This window comes from Rattus norvegicus, chromosome 5, assembly GCF_021556685.1.
Source record: "Rattus norvegicus strain SHRSP/BbbUtx chromosome 5, alternate assembly SHRSP_T2T, whole genome shotgun sequence".
NCBI classification, from domain to species: Eukaryota; Metazoa; Chordata; class Mammalia; order Rodentia; family Muridae; genus Rattus; species Rattus norvegicus.
In genome coordinates, this window is record NC_141538.1 from 10488606 (window position 1) to 10499740 (window position 11135).

The window sequence follows — 11135 nt, forward strand, 5'->3', positions numbered from 1 at the left end:
AAACATAAGGCGTGAGAAGAGTCAGAGTCTGTTTAACCCAAGCTCCAAATGCTGGCTCTCCAGGTGCAAATTGCCACAATGACACCAGTATCTTCATTGTCTTTAGAAATACATTTTAAAATTGTAATGGCTACCCAAAGCAGAAATCTTATATTCTCGTCATTGCTATTTTATGACAATCCCTTAGAAAAATAAACTCTAATGTCCTCCCTCCACTATAACCTGGCAGTCTACTTCAGTTCAAAATACAAACTCATTTATTGAGCCCCAGCTCAATGTGCTCTGAGCAGAATTCCAAGGGTCAGGAAGGAAAAATGTGATCGGAATTTCTTGAAAAGGGAGAGAAGCAGCAGGTGGGTTTTGTCAAGTGGAGCACTGGACCCAGGGAATGGGATGATGAAGGACACAGGAAAGCAGGTTGAAGCTAAAGTATTAAAGAACACATATTTTGTGAGAAGAAACTGGAAGTTTAATTCAGCAAAAGAGAATTACCATCAAGATGTGTGTGTTTGTGTGTGTGTGTCTCTATCTGTGTGTCTGTGTGTCTGTGTCTGTGTGTGTGTGTGTGTGTGTGTGTGTGTGTGTGTGTGTGTGTCTGGTGTGTGTGTCAGTGTATGTATATGTATGTGTGTCTATGTGTGTCTATGTCTGTCTGTGTGTGTTTCTGTCCATGTGTCTTTGTGTGTGTGTGTATGTGTGTAAGTATGTATGTATGTGTGTGTAAGTATATGTGTATGTCTCTGTGTATGTCTGTGTGTGTCTATGTCTGTGTGTGTGTAAGTATGTGTGTATGTCTATATGTCTGTGTGTGTGTTTATGTATGTCTGTGTGCTTATATATGTGTGTGTGTACATATGTACATGTCTGCATGTATATGTCATATGTGTTCATTTTGCTCCTTGGTTGGCTTGTGGTCACTGGTTTTTTTCTTGCTGTTCATTTAGAAGAAATATGTTGAGGTTTGAATTGCTTCCTACATCCAAGTCTATCTAACTGACCTTTTAGAGTTGGGGAGTACAGTGAGGAGAAATAAAACCAGGAGTGAGGCTGGGAGGAAGGGACCGATGAGTGCTGATGATAAAGAGGACAGCCATGACAAATGAAGATACAGCTTGTGTGACAGCAGCAGAAATGGGGAAGAAGGGAGACAAAGAGAAACAGGTCAATGACACCTGGTCAATGGCTCAGACTTGAGGGTATAAACAGTGTCCTGATTTTGAGCCCTAGGCTAGGGCTCCCTGAACTGAGATATAGAAGCCTTTGAAGTAGATTTGGAGGGGACAGCACATTCCATTCAACGTATGTAACCCAAGGTTCCCCAGAGCACTCTAGTACAAGCACACTGGAAGCTTAAGAGAAGCAGAAACTAGACATGCAAATCTAGAAGTCTCTCCATAGCTGAAAGCCTTGACAAGGATAAAATGCCTTGATGATACGTTGATTCTGAAAGAAATGTGGAGATAGAGGAGGTGGACCTTAACTGCAGCTGGGTTTCCTGGATTTTGAGTGCACTTGTCCCAAGGTACCCAAACCTTCCTTTTGTTTTCCCCAACTCATTTATAACCCAAACACTCTTCTATCATTACCCCATTGGACACAGTTGTTATTCAGACATTCAGACAAGAATGAGTGATTACAGTTACCTTTGGCTTTTCTTGACCTCCAAATTCTAAAAACTGTTCTTCATGGATGTATCTTTTGGCAACTCCATCCCTGAGTAAAGGCCTCCACTATATCTGATAAGAGCTGTTGAGACCTAGCCCCAGGTGCGCTTAGCATTCCTGCCCCAATCCATTCTGTCTTAGGTTTTCCTGCTATGAACAGACACGATGACCAAGGAAACTCTTCTAAAAGGACCACATTTAATTGGGGCTGGCTTACAGGTTCACAGGTTCAGTCCATTACCATCAAGGCAGGAAGCATGGCAACATCCAGGCGGTCATAGCACTTGAGGAGTTGAAAGTTCTACATCTTGTTCAGCAATCAAACAAAAGAAGATTGATTCTTCCATGCTGGGTGGGGCTTCACAGCCCAGCCCTACATTGACCCACTTCTTCCAACAAGGCCACACCTCCTAACAGTGCCATTCCCTGTGTATGGGTCAAGCATATTCAAACTACCACACTTCTTTTCATCATTTCTCAGTTCTATCTTTCTCAGAGTGGAAGTTTGTCCCATGTGGTACCCACAGTAAACTATTCAAAGTGAAACTGTGGCAGAACTTCTTACACATAGATGTCTTTTCCTCCTGAATAAGTGCTGGTGGTCCAATGTCACTTATGGGAACTCCTCTGTGATATTGGGTTTTAACTATCAAATTGATATAACCTAGAATCAACTGAGGAGAGTCTCAGAAAGGGACAAGGGACATGCTTTCTCTTCTCTTGACTATGGATATATTATTACCAGGTGCTAACCTGAAATTCTGAGCAAAATTAAACTCTATTCCCCTAAGTTGTTTTTTTGGTATGGATATTATTTTAACACAGAAACAGGAATGAAACTAAGATTCTGTCTTCTTTCGTCTTAGTACTTAGTCTCTGCTGAGCTGTGGCCCTGTGATCAAAATGCCATCTCGAGGTCCTCAGCAACTGTAAGGAATCTTGAGTGGAGCTAAGGAATCCTGAGAAGCATGCTGAAGATCAATGGCAAGGGTGATGACGGGATCCTGATGATAACTGCAGAAGGTAAAGACCTGGAAAACAACAGCCTAATGTGATATTGCCCAAGTCCCTACTGTGCTACAAGAAAGGCCTAGATCTGCCAACTCAGAGCTTCTCTTCAGGCGTGCCATGACACACACCCTTGCTGCTTCCATTCAAGCTTCTAACTGGCTTTGTTAAAGAAACTTGAAGGTTCCTGATTTGTGGATCTCTCTCTGGATGAATCAGTCTTGCTCATCTCTGATCCACTGCTGAGAGCCATGTAATCACCATAGAAGCCTCCCTCCTGTAGGGGCCAAGGCCTAACCTCTAAAGCCATCTCATTAGCATTGCGTATACAGTTCCTAGGTTGTGCATATATTCTCCTGTGTATACACAGCTCCTGGGCTCTGTGTATATTCTCCCAGAGCCTCATATTTTCTGCCACAATCCTTATTGTTTTCTACATAATATCAACTATCTGCTATCTGACAATTTGCAGCAGTGGTAGATCTTACTAGCTACCCAAGTCTTATTGTACCTTATGGAAAACATTGTAGTTAAAACGTAATTAACAATATCATCCTGAAATGCAGTCCTGAAAATGTTTAGACCGCCCAAGGCAGTGATAATCTGTGAGCAAACAAAGATTTCAGAAGGTAGAACAAAGCTGTCAAAGTGTGTCCTTCTTCCAGGCTCAAAACACTTAGAGGATTCTCACAGAGTGAAGGCCTGACACTGTCACCATTTCTAATTTAAATATTTTTTATAATCATAGAACTTGTATGTTCGTAGGTAGGGTGGTCATGTGAAAATCATGCTCTGCCATTTCAGAAGGAATGCGGAGAAAGATGAAAGGTAACTCGGACATCCAGCTCTGCTGGAGTGGGAGGTGTTACCACGCCTTCTCCAGCTCACCACAGACCGGCTGACAAGAACCACAGGCTATATCACTGAAAGGGAGGAAGCCACAGAGCAGTGACACTATCTAGTGCTTTCTATGGAGAATAACAGAAAATGGGCAAAAGCATTGGACAGTGTGGGTCTTCCAGCAAAGCAAAGCAGGACAACAGTAGAGGAAAGGCAGGAGTGGAAAGAGAGAAGGGGGCTTCAGCTGGGTGTTGGCAGTATTTAGCTGCTTCAGAACAAGTCAAGAACAGCTGTAGTTGTGCCCAAATAGACATTGGGTTGATTTCTTGTATGAGGTAAGAATTCCTTCCCTCTACGTATACAGAAGCTTCAGAGTTTGTCGTACTAAAATGAATATTTCATACACATGCCCTTGACGGTGTAGAATATTGTGTAATCATAAAAACACAGTTGAAGCAACACCCAGTCTGCTTTCCACCAGAAAACAGCTAATGAGAAGACAGGTTACCAAAATCATTTGGCTGACCTATCACCACCAAAATTTTACTTCCGGGTTAGAGGGTTGAGCGTGGTTTGTTTTCTGAAAAGTACCATTGAGGTAGTTTCTAACAGGAGCATAAAACCTATTAGGTCTCCAGTGGTGCCTGAATGAAAGGTGCTGTGTACTAAAATTATCGAATTTCACCATATGCTCCACTCCCTCACAGACGTGAGAAACAGCTGGGTCACCTTTGGCAAGCAAAAACCTTAATTCTCTCAAATCAATAGCTTTTAGGAACCACATTTTATACCTGAAGAACTTATTTCTGACTTTTGTTCAGAGTGGCTATTTTCTATATTCTTACCTGCATATGTCAATTTTCTTTTCTAATGGCATTTAAACTATTTTGGAGGAAAATATAGAGCATATCTTTGTCACCTAAGGGAAACTTACCCATATAGGTTGGTACCATACTAATTCATCAATATCCAGAAGTATTATGAAGAAACTGTTTGAAAATTCTAGCATAGTACCAAAGTTTCATTCATTCACCACATGATTGATTGCATATACATGGCAAAAATGGATTCATATTTCAGAATACACGTTACTTTATATCCCTCAAAGACAAAGTACATTTGCACTCAATATGCATTTACAGGATAATATGACACAGGTGTGGCAATGTTAGAAAGGAGACAGCCAGCCATAAAGAAGAAAAATAAAGGCTTTCTTGAGAAGAAACTCAGATTTCAGAATGGAGTTCTGGATTTGGAAGCAGGAAAATAGCCAAGTGTGAAAGATGTTTTTCATATTAGAGGGAAACTTAGGCAACCAAAAAGTCTCATGGGCGAGCGTCTTAGCAGGACGGGTAACACAGAATTTCATTTATAGCATCTGAGGTGCTGAGTTAAGCAATAGAAGTCCAAAGACAGCTGATTAGGGAGCAGCTACTGCAGTACAGAGGGAACTTAAAGATGACATACTTGGGGAGATAACACACCCATTCCACCCCTCTATAGCACCCCACATGTCTACCATGTTAAGACGTAAGGTTCTGGTCTATTCACCATTCCACCCCTCTATAGCACCCCACATGTCTACCATGTTAAGACGTAAGGTTCTGGTCTATTCAAAGTTGATATAAAATTTTGAAGTGTGTCAATATTTATAGCTCACCCAAGTCCTTTTTATCATTATATTTATGCACATTCTTATGAACAGTATTGCTTCACGTTAATCTCTAAAACAGAACTCATTGGTCCTTAAGATCTGTTCATGCATCACACCTGTTAGTAATCTGTAAGATGGGAAAATAAATCATACTAGCCATTAGATCAAAAATAAAAACTACAGTGAATTTTTTCTGTCAAGATTAGAAACTGCACACACCAGAGAACCTCTTTCTGCAGTTGGAAAATGCCAGGAACAACTGTTTGAACTGAAAACAAGTGCATACTTGTGAATGAATCTTATGGGAATGAAATGAAAGATATACGGGAGACTGTTTGTCAATGTACCAGAGCAACAATGATGAACGGGACATTAATGAACAAGCATAGCATTTATAGAACAAAGTGGCTTTACACAGATCTCTTATTTAATGAGATAGTATTAGTTGTATGGATTTTGTATCTAGTTATTGTAACAAACCTACCAGGCAGATACCCTGGAACATATGTTCCCCAAAAGCTTTCGATTTGATGGTTAGCCAGTTAAGACCATGGGCTCAGGTTAAGCTAGTATTAGTTACAGTACTGAATAGCTGGATGGATTTAGACAAGCTCCTTAACGTTTCTATGTTTTTGTGATTCTTAGCAACAGGAGAAAAAGGTTAGAGAGAAGCAATGGTTACTACACCTAATCCATCTAGAAGAGTGCTGGAATATGTTGCACCTTCAAGCAGGAGAGTCATATGATAATCACCACCTTAGAAAGGTCAATCATATCTCACATGATAAAGACAACTTTGAGAGATCCAGGAACTCAAGGAGCCTGCAACTCTCAAGGTTCAGACTTGCGGATTGAATCCCTGCATGTGGAGTCTATAGCTGGATGAATATGAAGTCTTCACCAACTCTTTACATAGAAAAGGGCTGCCATTTACAGGGCTGGGTTTTATAACATTGAAGTCACACTTATTTTTAAATTTGAATCTGTATGCACAACTCTGTACATAGCTCTGACTGATATTTTAGGATGATGTCACAATTTTATTCAATACATAGAAAGTAAAATTCTAATTCAGCTTTCACTGGAATCATTTCTCATGACCAAACTTTCCTACCCTCAGTGTATGCAATCTCTGCCCTGTTACATGTTTCTCTGCAGAATATGAGATATCTAAAATATATCCTTCATCTCAAAAGTTCTTTTGGTGGCACAGAAAACCCCTTGCAGCCTTTACCTGGAAGGCAGAGTTGGTGTCTCTGCAGGCTTGGTGTAGCCAGACACCAAGTCCGGAAGTGATGGAAGACAGCAGCTTCTGTTGGCAGCAGTGGGGACTGGAAATAAGAATCTATGAGGGCGGACAGGGACACCTTCAGTACCCTCTATCAGGGCTCTTGCTGAATTTCAGGGTGTTTGACCCTTTTAGAACCTGCCCTTGACTGCTATGCCTCTTCTGTATTTCCATCCTTCTACAGTTTGATTTGACCCTGAGGCTCTTCTCACCTTTGACTTCTCACCTCTGACCCTATGGCTTAACTCTTAAGTAGACTGTAGCACTTTAAACAGCATTTGTTATCTGACCTCCATGCGTGCTCCCTTTACGTCCTCTTCAGCTGCCTGCTTCTACCTCAGTTTAGAGGTAGAGGCTCATTGGAAAGAATCCTTGACCTGTGCTGTTCCCCCTCCTCCTCCCCCTCTCCCACCCCTCCCCCTCCCCCACCCCCTCCTCCTCCCCCTCTTCCTCCTTCTCCTTTCTCCTATTGTAGGATTGGAATAATAGAACCTTCACTTGTCTCTGCTAGCTCTCAAAGGAATACCCACAAATTGTTGTAACAAAGCCGGAATAGTTCATGAGTTCATGTCAATAAATTCTGACATTGTGAAAAGACAACTTGTCTGTAGATGTTTCTGGCAGGGGCATACATGACAATTTGCAGAATCTAAACAAGAGGGTTTAATAGGCTCCACAGAGGCCATCCATTCTTTGTGTTGACTTCAGTTACATATTCCTTTTTGCACAGAACACTTCCTTTGCCTCCCAATGAGTTTTCTCTAAGGATAGGCTCTTCATATTTCTGATATCCTTTCCCATGAAAAGGACTGCTGGTTGTTTCTACATAATCTGCCCCTGACGGACTTGCCTCCCTTTATAGTCTGGTGGCCTGTAATTCTGTCATGTGCAGATGACTTTTCTACTAAGCAGATCACTCAAAGGTCACAAACACCAATGTACCTAGAGCACCCTACACAGTAGCTGGTGAATAGAGGTCCAAATAATTATAATGAAATATGAAGAAAGGAGTAATTTGTAGGCTCTGAAGTTAGATTCTGTTTCAGCCCTCAGCTCTGCATTGCCAATGGCAAATGTCTTGATCTCTTCGAGCTTCGATTTTGTTTTCTGTGAGAAGGGCATTTGAGTTTACTATGAGAATGCAAGCCATTCTAACACAGTATCTGTTTCAAGACCGACAGATGTTAGTTAACTCTCCATCTGTTTAGTTGTGGAATAAATATTTATCTAGAAGCCAGAAACCTATTGTATTTATTACCAATGAATTGTTATGAAAATTTTGTCCTTGGAGTATTTTTCGGAAGATGGCAGCTGTCTATGGGAAACAGCATCCAAGGAGAAACAGGTATAAGTTTAAAGTCCTCAGGAGTTTGGAGGTAAGAGGAGAGAAATAAGAGTTTAAGGAGTTAGGTTCTAGGCCCCTGTAGGTAACTTTAGCAGCTTTTGTAAGCCTATGACTGGATCAAAAAAATCAGACAGGAGCTATGAGCTGAGGAGTAACAATAACTCCTATAATTTAATAGGATAACTCCAGAGCCCAAGCTGATCCAAAAGTCTGGTGACTATTACAAAGCCCTATCAAGTAATAAAAATTACCCACACAAGCAGACAATTCTGTCTAGGGTATGAGACAGGTATCCAGAAAAGGATAGGGCTTGATAGGACAGCTGCAAGTCAAAGCACTTGCCTAGAATCTATTATCCTAATCCTTTAATTGGGGAGAGGAGGCAAAACAAAACAAAACAAAACAAAACAAAAGCAAAAATAAAAACAAAAAACCCCAGCTTAGATGATGTTATAGCTGAGTGAGACGGAGACAGACCATGGTATCCGTTTGGTATGAACAATGGCAAGGGGGAAAGTGGGAACCTGAGAACAGCTGAAGCTTATTCTGGTGTATCATCATCTGCACATAATATGTGCACTGTGGACAAGAAACCTACAGGGATATTTAATAACCTGGAAGACAATGAGCGTCATGCACCAAAACTACAGCTCAGCCACTTAGACGCAAAGGAGAAGTCGAAAGCAAGGCGGAGATGCTGAGCTGGACCTGGTCTTTAAAAGGATAACTTTGGCATCATCAAAAAGCATGGACATCCAAGTTAGAATCAAGAAGACTAATAAAGCCATCTAACCCTTCATTAGACTAAAAAGACTTTCTGCCATTTTTTCTACAACACAGAGAAGGCATAAATCAAGAAACACTTGGCCGTGAGCTTGACTGTATTCTGAACTGACGATAAGAGGAACGTGAAGCTGAAGAAAAGTCAAAGGGGCCAAAGGTCAGCTTTGGAATGGGTCACTTAAACAAGAACATGGTGACAAAAGATACAAGTGTCCATGGAGAAGACAGGTGATACAGATTCTGCTGAGTATGGAACTTTCTTTAGGGGTGTGTGTGTATATATGTGTGTGTGTGTGTGTGTGTGTGTGTGTGTGTGTGTGTGTGTGTGTGTGTGTGTGTGTGTTTCCAATAGGCTTTAGCAATCAGAAGCAAAGCTAGGGTTGGTCTAGAATTAACACTCATTGGACAGAAGAGACATCACGATTAACAGGGGAGGCAACCAGAAGATGTCTATAAACAGAACAGAAGGAAATGTTGGGTTCGGGGCCTGGAAAAAATGCAGAAAAGCAGAGGAGAAGTTTCAGAACTGCGACTGCAGCCCATGAGGACATTGACCCTAGAGAAGCAGCCAACAATGTCCCTGCTTAGGAGGCTCCAAGAAGACAGACAGATCACTGTGTGCTGAAGAACTGGGGTTTGAGAATAGAAGATAGCACACACCATCTCAGGGGAGGTGGCCAGGAAGCCCTCCTTAACCTGAGCTGGGAGAGCAACTTACACCTAATCCTCTCAGGAAACTCTTGCTCCTCGATGGTCCTGGTGGGCCATGAGTAATCTGGACAGTACCTCATAGGGAGGGCACAAAGTCACTTTTTATCTAGGTCCATGAAATAGATGGACAGCTGCAGCCGAGCTTCCTGGGGCAAGACCCTTGGCTGCACTAGGAACTTGTCTGCTCTGCCTTCTTTCCATGCTGGCAGGATGGAGGATGAAAGGCCTGTACAGTATTTAGTTGAGTCATCAAAGTCAAATGGGAAACATTTTTTCAACAATAAAATTTTAGTCAAGCCAGGAAAGCCAAGGCCCCAAGGGGAATAGCAAAGGCCAGTACTGACACAGGGTAAAGTTTGGATGAAGTGGGATATTGCTAACTTCATTCACATGGCTGCCTGTGTTTCTGCAACAATCAACGTGAGAAAGGAAAAGCCAGAAAGAGTTGAAGCACAGCCACCACATGGCCATGTCTTCCAGGCTGGCCGGCTTCATTTGGTCATGGAAGATGGTGGGGTTAAGAACAGTAATATACAGATTCCTCAACATTCGTGACACTGGGGAAAGCATCCATTTGACTTCTATAAAGATGTGCTGTTTCTCAAAATGCAGCATGTTGCGGGACACTTAAATGTGTGCAACTAGAGTTGGTTGCATCAAGAATCCTATTTTTGCCTCCCAGCGGAGAGCCTGCATTGTCCATCCGGGCACACCTATCCCTGTCCTTATTCATACATGGACAGACTGAAGGGATTTGGAGATGGGCTAGTTGCAATTGTTTTGCAGAATCAGGGGGTGGTTTTATTTCAGACCTTGCCTTTATCTTATTTCACAGCTTGCTAGCATGTGCTTCCACAGGAGCTGCACAGTTCCCGTGCATGAGGGGAACCATCCTCACTCACCCCATGTGGGTTCATCAATACCTCCCTTGGACTGCAGAGCCCTTAGCCATTTACCCCTCAAGACATTTCTCATCTAATACTTTGTATAGATTTTATACTTAGAGTATGTCTGTCTCTCGGCATCAACCTCCACGAGCAGGGTACAGAAATAGAGAGACCTTGTCACCTTCCCTTGATGCCACTAACCCTTTGGCAGTCAGCCTGACAAGATGAAACAGCCAAGTGAGTGTGGCTCGCTTGTATTCAGACAGTGATCTCACTGTCACTAGTCACACTTTACACACTGTCCTTTCACAAGCACAACCAGACTCTGTGACAGACATTCAATACGGTGAAGTCAACTGATGATAGCCATGCTTGGAGGTGTTCTAAAATGATATACAAGGTTGTTGTGTGTTGAGTGTAGAAGAAATTAGATTGGGTATCTTCAATAGCTATAACCGGATAAATGCGGGGAAAAGTCACCTTTGAAATTCCTCCCATTACAGGAAAAGGAGGTTCACTTAAGAATTTATTAGAATGATCGGAAGGTGTTCTTTCTACATCTGTAACTCTGCTTGGGCAGCTGAGCCTCAACCATGACTATATAGGATTATACCAGCGCCTGCTGACAAGATTGAAGAAAGTGAATACTAATACCAAGATGTAGCCAGTACCTGCTCTGGGGCAGACCCAGGGCTATATGTTGTGCTAAACCTTGCCCTACAAGGCAAGCAATTTTATCTCTGTTCCACACAGGAGGGAACAGAGCAGTTTATTCAAAAGTCATAACATTTGCAAGTGTTCCAGAACAGCTGTTTGGGGATTAGTTGTGATTGGGAGTTCAGAGTCCCCCTCCCAGTATAAGTCAGCATCGATCGAAGCTCTGCTTCACCATGGGTCTTCAGTATAGGGTCATTTATGTTTGCTCCATAAACTGGAAACATTGATATCCAAACAA